The sequence below is a fragment of the Lactuca virosa genome, chromosome 5 (assembly GCF_052849685.1).
Source record: "Lactuca virosa cultivar CGN04683 chromosome 5, Lactuca_virosa_CGN04683_v6, whole genome shotgun sequence".
Lineage (NCBI taxonomy): Eukaryota > Viridiplantae > Streptophyta > Magnoliopsida > Asterales > Asteraceae > Lactuca > Lactuca virosa.
Genome location: NC_136430.1, coordinates 330,526,825 through 330,538,418, shown reverse-complemented (window position 1 = coordinate 330,538,418; position 11,594 = coordinate 330,526,825). Strand labels below are relative to the sequence as shown.

The 11,594-nt window shown below is 32.8% G+C and overlaps 1 long non-coding RNA gene across 5 annotated transcripts; it reads left to right on the top strand.

Moving 5' to 3' along the window:
- Positions 1 to 332: 332 nt before the first annotated feature.
- Positions 333 to 2,658, top strand: LOC145110891 (uncharacterized). Of its 5 annotated transcripts, none has more exons than XR_013710099.1 (5): positions 333 to 975; positions 1,249 to 1,315; positions 1,794 to 2,011; positions 2,153 to 2,357; positions 2,463 to 2,658. It is a non-coding gene; the product is annotated as an uncharacterized LOC145110891 (long non-coding RNA). The 5 variants fall into 5 exon arrangements; XR_013710097.1 differs by lacking the exon at positions 1,249 to 1,315 and having other exon boundaries at positions 335 to 975; positions 2,153 to 2,212; positions 2,275 to 2,357; XR_013710096.1 differs by lacking the exon at positions 1,249 to 1,315 and having other exon boundaries at positions 335 to 975.
- Positions 2,659 to 11,594: the final 8,936 nt, after the last annotated feature.

Sequence of the window (11,594 nt, the reverse complement as noted above, 5' to 3'; positions counted from 1 at the left end):
GCCAAAGTCCTCATAGGATCCTCAATACCAGAACAAATCAAGCAAGAACTAATAAAGTTCCTAAAATATAAAAGCAAAACATTCTTCTGGAAGCATGAGGATATGACAGGTATAGACAAAAATATTATAACCCATAAACTTAACATTGATCCTTCTTTCAGACCAATACACCAAAAAAGAAGAAAGTTTGCACCTCAAAAGAAATCAGATCATCCAAGAAGAAGTAAAAAAACTTCTTAAAACAAGGATGGTCAAGGAGGTCAAGTTCCCAAGGTGGTTGCCAACGTGGTCGTCGTACAAAATAAGAATGACAAATGGAGAGTATGTGTGAACTATACGGATCTAAACAAGGCTTGCCCTAAGGATGCTTTTCTCCTGCCACATATAGATTCCATGATATACTGTCCTTTGGTCTTAAAAATATAGGTGCAGCATACCAAAGGCTAGATTCCATGATATACTGCTATGTCCTTCGGTCTTAAAAATATAAGTGCAGGATACCAAAGGCTAGTTAACCGGATGTTAAAGGATAAACTGGGGGACACTTTACATCGATGACATGATGGTCAAATCAAACAAAGCTAAAGATCACCCCTCAAGGATAAACTGGGGAAACCATGGAAGTCTACATCGATTACATTAGTTCCATATGTATGCTTCCGCAATCTGCATCACCACCACCACCACAGTGTTCCCGATCATTTTTCATGCCACCACCACCGCCCTTCACAGTTTCCTCCGAAAATGACTGCATCGACTTTGGTATACTCACTTCAGAAACCAAATCTAATTAAGCTTCTGCAATGGTTTTGAAAATTCTAATGAATTTCTTCTTTGATCTTGAAAATCCATTGACGAGATTCAAAGGACACCAATCCTATAAATTTCCATTTCTGTTTGCTGATGAATAAGTTCTTGTTCTTCACAATTTTCTTGCTAATTTTATAATGAAGAATTCCAGAGCCTCCAACATTTGTAAGTCTTTTGCTCTCTATTTTACAATCTCATCCTTCTAGAAATTATTTTTTGCAATTTTTCCGTCATCTATCTATTTTTCCATGAATTGAGATGATTTGTCCCTAAACTAAACTAGGTTTTAAGAGACTCTCGATCTCAACTTGTCTTATTTCATCGTGTGGTTTGGTGTCTGTATCTCAACTTGTTTTGTTAATTGATTTTGTGACGAAATTATGGTTTCCTTAGCTGTGATTGAAAGGTTGTACATTCACTATTACATTTGCTTTTCAGACGAGCACCAAGTGTTCGAGGAAATTCCCCAACGACATGTTTATTGATTGGTTTAGTTTGTGAACAGGTTTTTCCTTTGATTTCTTAATTTTTACAAATATCTGGAGCAATTGCCTCTATAATGTTAACCTTACTTGTAAATTCTCACAATTCTTTTTTTTAACAAATCTTAGATTAGATGGGAACTAGTTTCAACATGTGAAGATTCTTTGTATCCATATATCTACATCTTTATGACATTTCTCTACATATATTGTCATGTTTAGATTTTTTAATACAGTGTTATATTATAATACGGGAATGAAAGAAGCCTAGATGAATTGTTGTAACTTATTTGAGATACGGCTTCTCTGGACTCACCAAGTATTATTAAATGGTGTGTGATGTATCCTACATCAAAGTTAATTTATCATTAAGTATTAGTTAAAGGGAACCTGTTTGACATTGTTTTTAGAATTTTTGAACATTAACATTCTATACACAAACCAATTAAAGATATTGAATTTTAAAGGGGTTTCATAGTTTTCATTTTTTTCTTTGTCTAGATGGTTGAAGCAGAGGAATCAAAGACTGTGATAAATGGGCCATGGATCACCAAATATTATCTTTCAATAATTCTTGAAAATGTTGCTTTAAGCCTTTACCAATATATTTGTAATAAGGAACATATGTTTCTAACATTATCATTTTTTTCTCTTTATTCTTCTTATCTATTCGCACACAAAGGAAATATACCCACTCCAGACGAAATTAGCTACTAAAGGTATGTTGACTATATATATATCATATGAGTTTTGACAACTCTTTCCTTTTGTAATGATCTATTTTAAAACTGTTTTCTCTTTATGGTTTTTATTTAGAATAATTTTTTGTTTGATACATTCAATTAACTTTCTTGATATAGATTAAAAGGTGAAGGGAGATGGCATGAAAAATATGTTTTAGTATGGTTCAGAATATATAGGTAAGTAAAATGACACTTATAATGTTATGGCTCCTTGTAACATTTATTTGGGTAATTAGCAGGTGAAACATGAAGAGCTCAAAGTTGAGATGATAGAAATGAATGCAAACACATGCCTATATAATATGAACTTGTCTTGCAGACGGTAACTAGACAAATTGCTATTATCTATCTTTATTATTATTATTATTATTATTATTATTATTATTATTATTATTATTCATACATTAATGTTATTTTATTATTTCAGGCTAGTGTATTTTCCCTTCATGCTCAAAGGAGTGCAACAACTCAAATGGTAGAATACCAAGATGACCTTATGGAAGAATTAATGGAGAGTACTCTTTTTACTAGAATAACAACTCATTTTTTATTTAGCGTGCCATGTTTGTACTTCTGTATATTTTGTCTTTCATTGTGATAAGTTTGGTGTTAATATTTTGTTATAGAGTATTTTTGGGGATAAAATATTGTTAGTTTTAATACAAAAATGTAGCATATGAGATTATAAATGGTTATAGAGTACATAGATAGTATGAGGATATAGTATGGTTAAACAAGTGTACTCTATTATATCTCTAATCTAATACACCCCTGATACAATACGGAAGGTTTGTCTGTATTTTAACTTATTTAGAAATTAGTTTTACAACTTTTTTTTTTCTATGTATATTTTTTATAATTTTGTTTTTGATGAATTCATTTTGTAAAAAAAATTTAATTAGTATTTATTTATAACTTTTTTACATCTTCAATTTTATATATGGTTTATAAGATTTTCCATTTTCTCGTCTTTGTTTTTATCTTTTTAAAAAAAATTGTTTCACACATTAGTTTTTGTCACAAAATTAAGGTTTTTTAATTATTTGGTTAATACAAACATTTTTTTTATTAATTTATTTAGTAAAAAATATTATATTAATAAACTGCCACATCGTGCAAAAGAATCCCACTACTTAATTACATTAAAGAACATCTTGAAGCCATTAGATTGGAGCAACAACAAGTCAAGTTAATATATTTTTATAATATTAAAATGAAATGGACATTGAATTTCTTACAGGTTCATGACATGGTGGTCTTGTTATGTAGTACTTACAGTAACGGTGTGAACTTGATGGGATACTTCATATGGTCATTCGTGGATAGTTGTAAAGAAAATGTAAGTACGTTGCTTTTATCAATAAGACAGTGTAAGTATGTTGCTATTATGGATAAATAAATAAAGATGTATTGCTATTACAGCTAAAAGATAAAGTACGTTGTTGATATTCTTAACAAGAGTAAAGTACATATTTTTTAACAACAGTAACACTATACAAAGGTTTAGATGAAACTCCACATGTTTGAACATCTCTACACTTAATTTTTATAATCTTTTCTACAGGTCTCTATATTTATGAAAGATGGTGATTCCAGAGATCTCGTTTCATGTGAGGACGTAAATGCAATGTCCTTTCACTTGTTTGTGCATTATAGCATCCTACTCTTTATTTATTTATATTGGCATTACGCATTTCCAAAATTGAATTAAACGCCACTAGCATAAAGCAATTATTTTCTTGCTTTATTCTTTTACTTTTCGAAAATATATTTTGACCACTTTTTTATTTAAAGTAAATGTTTAAACTGAGGTGAAAGATACATGAGTTAAAGTGTTCTCTTTTTATAAAGCAGAGTTTATCTTTTATAAAAGAATACATGTAATTTATACTTCGTATTATAATACTTTAGAAAACATTTTTTTTTTCTACTTTAACAAACCCATTGCCAAAAGAAACAGCAAATTAAACATACATGAAACAAGTACAACATCAAACAGAAGTACTTATTAGTAGTACACACAGTAAACAAGAGATTGGTGCCATAACTCATCAGTAGCTAGCAGCGGCAAAGATAAGGTCTAACCATCTGATCTCAACCATGAACTGTATGCTGTTTTATCATCATTAACAAGCTTCTTTACTTTATAAGGAATATCGGTTTGGACATCCTGATATCGTTCCCCTAAAGCTAAGGAAGCCAGAGCATCAGCACATTTGTTGGCACGTCGATCAATATTATTGATAGTTATACTGTTTTTGCGACAGAGTTTCCTGCACTTGTCGATCATGCCCTTGCAATGGGCCATCCTATCTTTTGGAATTTGATATGATTTGTTCACTTCGTTGATCCAAAAGACAGCTTGATCGCTGTCGCTTTCAAGGATAGCTCCTTTCAAACCACGTTCAACCAAAAGCTCCAAGCCCTTAAGAATTCCAGCGATCTCAGCTTCGAGACTATCGGTTACACCATAAAACTGACGAAAAGCTTGAATGCATTCGCCACGATCATTTCGGAGGATTCCTGCGTACGCACTCGGTCGTTTGACAGCATCATTTTCAAGGAGGTCTTCGGTGGGACGAAATCCACCGTCGGTGTTCATTTTGAAGACACCTGGAGGAGGAGGGAACCATATAATTTTTTTGGTTGACTTACCCTCTGAGTGCTGCTGATCCCGTCTATTAGACGCCTCTTCGGTGTAGTATGTACGGATGCGTAGATTAGGCAAGGAAGGTTCAATTCCATGAGTGCTGATCCTCCTCTTTCTACTCTCCTCATATTTTTCTTCGGCATCCGTGTCTGTGTCTGTGTCTGAGTCTGTATCTATATTTGTATCTGTGTCTGTGTTGTTGAAAAGCATTGTAGAAATGCCCCACGCTGCAGCAACCCCAGCAGCTATAGCTATTGGGGTTGTCCCAGCCCACACTACATCAACCCCTGCCGCTATAGCTATTGCGATTGTCCCGGCTCCGGTGGATTCTTGTCGACGCTCATCCTCATTTCTCCGAGTCCCATTTAACCTTCCTGTACTTTCAGAGGAACCCATTTTTTCTATCTTTTTAGGGCTACAACTCACAAATGATATCTTGAAGAATCATTATGTAACAGATGAAAAGTGAGTCTAGGAATGTAAAGTTCAATTCCATTGTACCATAAGATGACGAAACTAAGGTACAACATTATGGATGTCGTTATATCATGGAATAAAGATAAGTAAAAGCAAAATTAGATATTTTTAAAACGAATTTTATAGATATTTCACAAAACACGAATATTTATGCTCTTCTAAAACCCCAACAATTAATTTCGACAACCTCAACTAGACAATGTCGTATGTATAGAGAAAAACCGATGTCCTGAATATTATTGAAAATCGGAGATGTTTTTTTGGGATGGTGTATTTATGGTTTTCGAAATTTATAATTTCGATCTTATACACAAAATCAGATTTTCCATATTTCAAATTTTACTCTCTGTATGTTTTGTTATATGTTTTCCTGAGAGAAAGATGTCACAGAAAATTGTACTAGAAATAATGACCTTCGGCAAGACCAAATATCTATAAATACAAGTATATATATAACTATAAGTAATATAACAATTAACTACGGTTGGTTTTAGCCGGATAAGTTACATATGTTGGTTTGACGGAAAAAAATAACAAACACCGCCATGGGCTCTATACCTTAGAGCCCGATCATAGGCCCTGCTATCCTAATGAATGAAATTCCACAGGATATTCATGATTCAAACATTAGCATGCTCAAAATATTGGTAGTGTTCCGCGATTAACATCTTCATGTGTGTTTGAGATTTTTTTTTAAAGAAAATAAAGGTAGTTTGAAACAGTAACAATGTAATATAGAAGTAATTGGGTGCATGGAGCCCACTTATAAGCGGGTCCCCACCTTAGGAGACAAAGTCGTTGATATTTAAATATTAAACTAGGGTTTGGATCATCCGCGCGTTGCTGCGGAAGCTCCGATATGTTAAAAAACGCAGTTTGACACCATATATACAACGAAGACGATTAAATCATATAAAATGGAACACAAAAATATCAAAATAAAACATGGATACAAACAATTGACTTGAAAGTGTATATTTAAGAAATTAATAAAAAAAAGATTATTAAAAAATTATATAAGGGGCCAAAATGTAACTTTAAAATATAGTAAGTGACCAAATTATAATGTATAAAATACTAATAAATTAACTTTAAAATTATAAGGGTTGAAAACTATTAAATAAAAATTAATTAAGGGGGAAGAATATAAATATATATAAATTTTAAAATTATAAGGATAAAAATTGTTACATCAAAATTAGTTTAGGGGTACAAAATATAAAAACAAATAAAAGTAAATGGTGGAAAACAAATAAAAAATTGAGGATAAAAATTGTTACATAAAAATTAGAGTAAATTACTGAAATCGTCCCTGTGGTTTGGTCAAAATTGCACGTTTGGTCCCTAATTTTTTTTTGCACTCGGATCGTCCATGTGGTTTGATTTTGTTGCGTTTTTCGTCCCTATGGTTTGGTAAAAATTGCATGTTTGGTCCCTAACTTTATGTATGTAAGGGACGAAAAATGCAACAAAATCAAACCACAGGGACGAAAAACGCAACAAAATCAAACCACAGGGACGATCCGAGTGCAAAAAAAAAGTTAGGGACCAAACGTGCAATTTTGACCAAACCACAGGGACGATTTCAGTAATTTACTCTTAAAATTAGTTTAGGGGTACAAAATATAAAAACAAATAAAAGTAAAGGGTGGAAAATGAAAAAAAAATTAAAAGTATGAAATCTGCTTATGAATAGTAAATCCTCACACTTACCAATTTTGGTAATTAATATATATATAATAGCCCGTTGGAAGAAAATGAGGTTACCTAAACCACTTGAAATCTCTTTTTCTTTATTATCGTGACTACTTTTTCCAAAAAATTAATAATTATTAATTGAACTATATAAATAAAAAACATCCATAACCACCAACTCACTCCAATTCTTTTCCAACAATCTCTATTTCCATTCCAACATTTTCTAATTCTTTTTTAATTTTTAATTAATAAATATTTAATGTAAAAAATCAAAAAAAAAAAAAATGCATGGGTTGGAGAGATGTAAAAGATGTGTTTTCATATATTGTATGATGAGAGTTGTAAGGCCGGACGGTATCATAGCGGGAAATGGGTGAGTGAAGTTTCCCTCACTCTGGAACACCATCCCTTAGGTGAGGGAAGCAACCCGCGGGAAAGAGGTGGGGGGAGGGGGTGCCGCACTCTCTCTTTTCATGCTATTGGATAGTTTTTTTTTCCTTTTTTTTTATCTTTTTTAATATTTATAAAATTATATACCTACTAAAAAAATATAAAAAATTTATCAAAATTTATGGTTTTTAATTCCCTACAAAATGAGTATAATATATGTATGAAATATATTTTATAAAAAAATAAAAAAATAATAATGAGGGGAGCTTCCCACCTATTCCTTGGGTTTTAGGTGAGGGAAAGAAAAATGAAGGAAATTGTGGTATGACCCACAAAAAATGAGGGAAACATCCCTCTCATACCCTTCGTTCTAAGTGAGAATATGTGATAGTGAGATGACAAATAACTTGAAAGGGATAGACTCTACATCCTTATGAATTAGAAAAAATCTAGAGATTTATCCACATGGTTAAATCTTGGCATACTCTTCTAAAATTTCATTATTATTATTATTATTATTATTATTATTATTATGACTTTTTTTCTATTACTTGAAATTTTCTGATTTTTTACTCTCTTTTCTAACTTTTGAAATTTTCTGACTTTGTTGTTCTCTTCCAACGACATGCCACCAATTTATATATAAACAACCACCAATGTCATAAGGGATACTATTGTTAACTTTAGGGCAGACCTCGATTTATTTTCATCTTGGATCTGCCTATCTTTAAAACTTAATTGTAAAAATAGTTTGGATTCTTTGGCCGCACCACAAAATAACCATTCTTTAAGATATTTATATTTTGACCCTTACAAATTGCGACCTTAAACTTATGGTATATTTATAGATTTTACTTTTAATAACATTATCTTTTACATTTACTATATCAACTATATATTTATTGAAAGTATAAATTGAAATTCATGAATAGGGCATTTAATGACTTGGGAACTATGACACACACTGTGTTTATGACACACAAAATCGTGTGTCGTAAACAATTATCATCTCTTCCATAATTTGAAGAATTTACCACATGCATATTTGTGTGTCATAAAGTTATTGTCCACATGAAAAAAAAACACAGAGTACCCCATCAAATACGTGTGTCATGTAGAGCCTTCGTCTTATGATTTTTTAGGTAATCGCGCGTTCATCGTCCTCATCACCAAATCGTGACCAACTAGGGCTTTTTTTGCAATCATTCCACACAAGCGCTTCACTCTTGATTACATCGTCGGCGACCTCAAGCTCACCTCGTCAGCGACAGTGACTCCTCATGCTCACCGTGTCGGTGACTACTTCCTATTATTTTCCACTTTGTGTCAACGTTTCATCCATCCTCTCTATCACGTTCAAACTACTCTCACACTCATATTCTCACACCAATAATCGATTAAGTGTTTTTATGTACAAATCTGTCATACCCCCGACCAGCGGCGGAATTGTCGGGATGTGCGACATTAGATTGTTGATCACAGAAATTGAATTAGAATGTTGATCACTGACATTTAACATACATTGAATAGTACAAAACAATATGTAGCATAAATATCACTACCATTATGTATTTAAAATTTACACCACGGTATGTTTTCACTAGAATCTCTAATACAAAAGGTGCCTTGACAACTAGGCATAATAATAAATGATAACAACTTTCAGTGGCTACCTCAATCAATTGTTGCTTCATGGAGTGTGGATTGCCGTCTCTTGGTTTCCTTGGAATACATGTGGTTTTAAAAAGTCAACATAATGTTGGTGAGTCCACAAATTTTTGATTATAGAAAATACTTAGCAGTTTTTAAGCAGGATCTTTGTTTATGAATATAGTGATCCTTTTTTCCTATGTATCCATATTCCTGGGTTTTAGTTGGGTATAAGTGATTTCTCATTTTGTGAAATCCTTATTGTATCCCATAGGTACTTGTATGATATTCGGAATCTTACCTATACTATAGTTACTAGGATCATATCTCCCTAACATTCTTTTCTCGTTTGGGATACTTGTGATGTTACTACTCTGAGACATCCCCTTCATAAGTAGATTTATTAGTTAAGGTTGAACAATGTTACAATCAGTTCTTATAATTGAGCTTATGACTATTGAACTCCCCGAGACGACGCTTCATCAGACGTCGCCAAAGTTTAGAAAGTTATGCATGTTGTGACTCGACCGTTAAGGTTGTAGCTAGCAACCACATGTGAGGGTATCATCCCTATATAGATCTATACATACATCTCCCGCTCACGTAAGATTTAACGATTATAGGTCGGGGTTAGCTAAAGGTTATTTAGCTAAAGGATGAATAACGTCTCATTTATCAACTGTTTTGTGTAGTCGTATCATGTACTTTGCTTTCTCTTGTTACGTTAGTTATACTTATTATATATATTCATATATATATATATATATATATATATATATATATATATATATATAATTATGATAGTATAGTTTATTCTAGTAGGATATTCGGGCATAGTAACTACTAAGTACAATGTTATCCTAAAAGTTGGCCAAGGTAACGACTAGGTATTATGTTTTTCCTATAAAGTTGGCCAACATAATGACTAGGTATGATGTTGTATCAAAAGTTGGCCAGGATAACGACTAGGTACGAGGTTATCCCTAAAAGTTGGTTAGTATAACGACTAGGCATAATATTATCCTTAAAAGTTTGGCAGGGTATCTACCAGACATAATATCATCCTAACATTTTTAGGTATAATTAAATCACTAATACTATATATAGTTAGCGATAATTGTGAAATTAACAATATACTATTATAACATGTATTCCCCCCTTTAAAACATTTGAAAATCGTAAAAGTAGGGACGTGAACTCACCATTGAAGTGTGTTTTGTGTAACCGGTGTGTTGCGTTGGAACTTCAGGAGCTCAGGGATCATTCGAGAGGAGAAGAGGTTCTATTAGAAAGAGAGAGGGAGAGATAAAAGTCAGATGATATGGTGTGAGAATGGAGGAGGTAGAGACCTCTATATATAGTGAAGTATTTGGGGTGGGTGCGACATCATTGGGACGTGCGTTGCGTACATGCGTGTTGGCTTCAACCAGAGTTTGACACGTGTCGTCTTTTATATGGGCCACATCCTACATATCTTCACGAATTGGGTGTCAGTACACACGACGCACATGGCGCGTAGGTGTGCACACTCGTTTTTAAGATTTTCTGAGTTCCGTATCTCCTGCATACGATCTCCATTTCCGACGTTCTTTATATCCACACGAAGGTTTCGACGTGTTATATAACTTTCCATTTGGTTTTTTTGGCTGATTCTAAATTTATTTCTAGCCTATATTTTTATACCCTCAATGATTTTATAAAAAATCATAACTCTTTCATACGGGTTTCATTTTTGGCATTCTTTGTCTCAAAATTCTTATTTCGAGGAGTACTATAATTCTCCTTTTGGTGATTTTAGCTAAAAGTCGATTGTTCCCTTCGTAACTTTTTATGTTGTAACTTTTTGTGCACAGTTGATTTTTATATCTTATAAAATTCATATTTATTTATTCGAAGACGGATTTTCAAAATTATATTTTCAGAATTGTGTTGATGCGTACTTCCCAAATATGTAGTCTGATTTGTAGGATGTTGCGACTTTTTGTGCTCATAATTCTTGGCTTTACTGTCTAATTGGCGGCATATTTTTTAGTATGAGATTTCGAAACATACATGTTATAACATTATTCTTTTACATTTATGTGTATCACTATTTTGGGTGGTGACGTATTTCCCTTGATTATCACAAGATCGACTCCTCAGGATCAAACACCGACGGTTTAGGATTTTTTCTCTGCTGATGCCGATCTCACAAGGAATGCATAGTGATTGCCTTAGATGCCAAGTGTAACGTCCCAAAAATATTGAGTAAAAATTTCATTTTAAATAAATCAAAACCATTCATTCATTTGTTCCAAAAGACAATCAAAGTAAAATCATAAACAGTCAATACATAATAAATCTCAGGGGATGCAGTACGATCAAGCTGGACCCTTCCTTTTGAAACCAGAAGTACCTTAAAACATTTTAAACATAAACTGTAAGCACAAAGCTTAGTGAGTTCCCCAATATACCACATACCATAAATAACATCGGGCCTCGCCCAACGTACAAACGGGCCCCGCCCAACATACAAACGGTCCACGCCCAACATACATAATAGGCCCCTCCCATATTTATGGTTTTCGAAATTTATAATTTCGATCTTATACACAAAATCAGATTTTCCATATTTCAAATTTTACTCTCTGTATGTTTTGTTATATGTTTTCCTGAGAGAAAGATGTCACAGAAAATTGTACTAGAAATAATGAC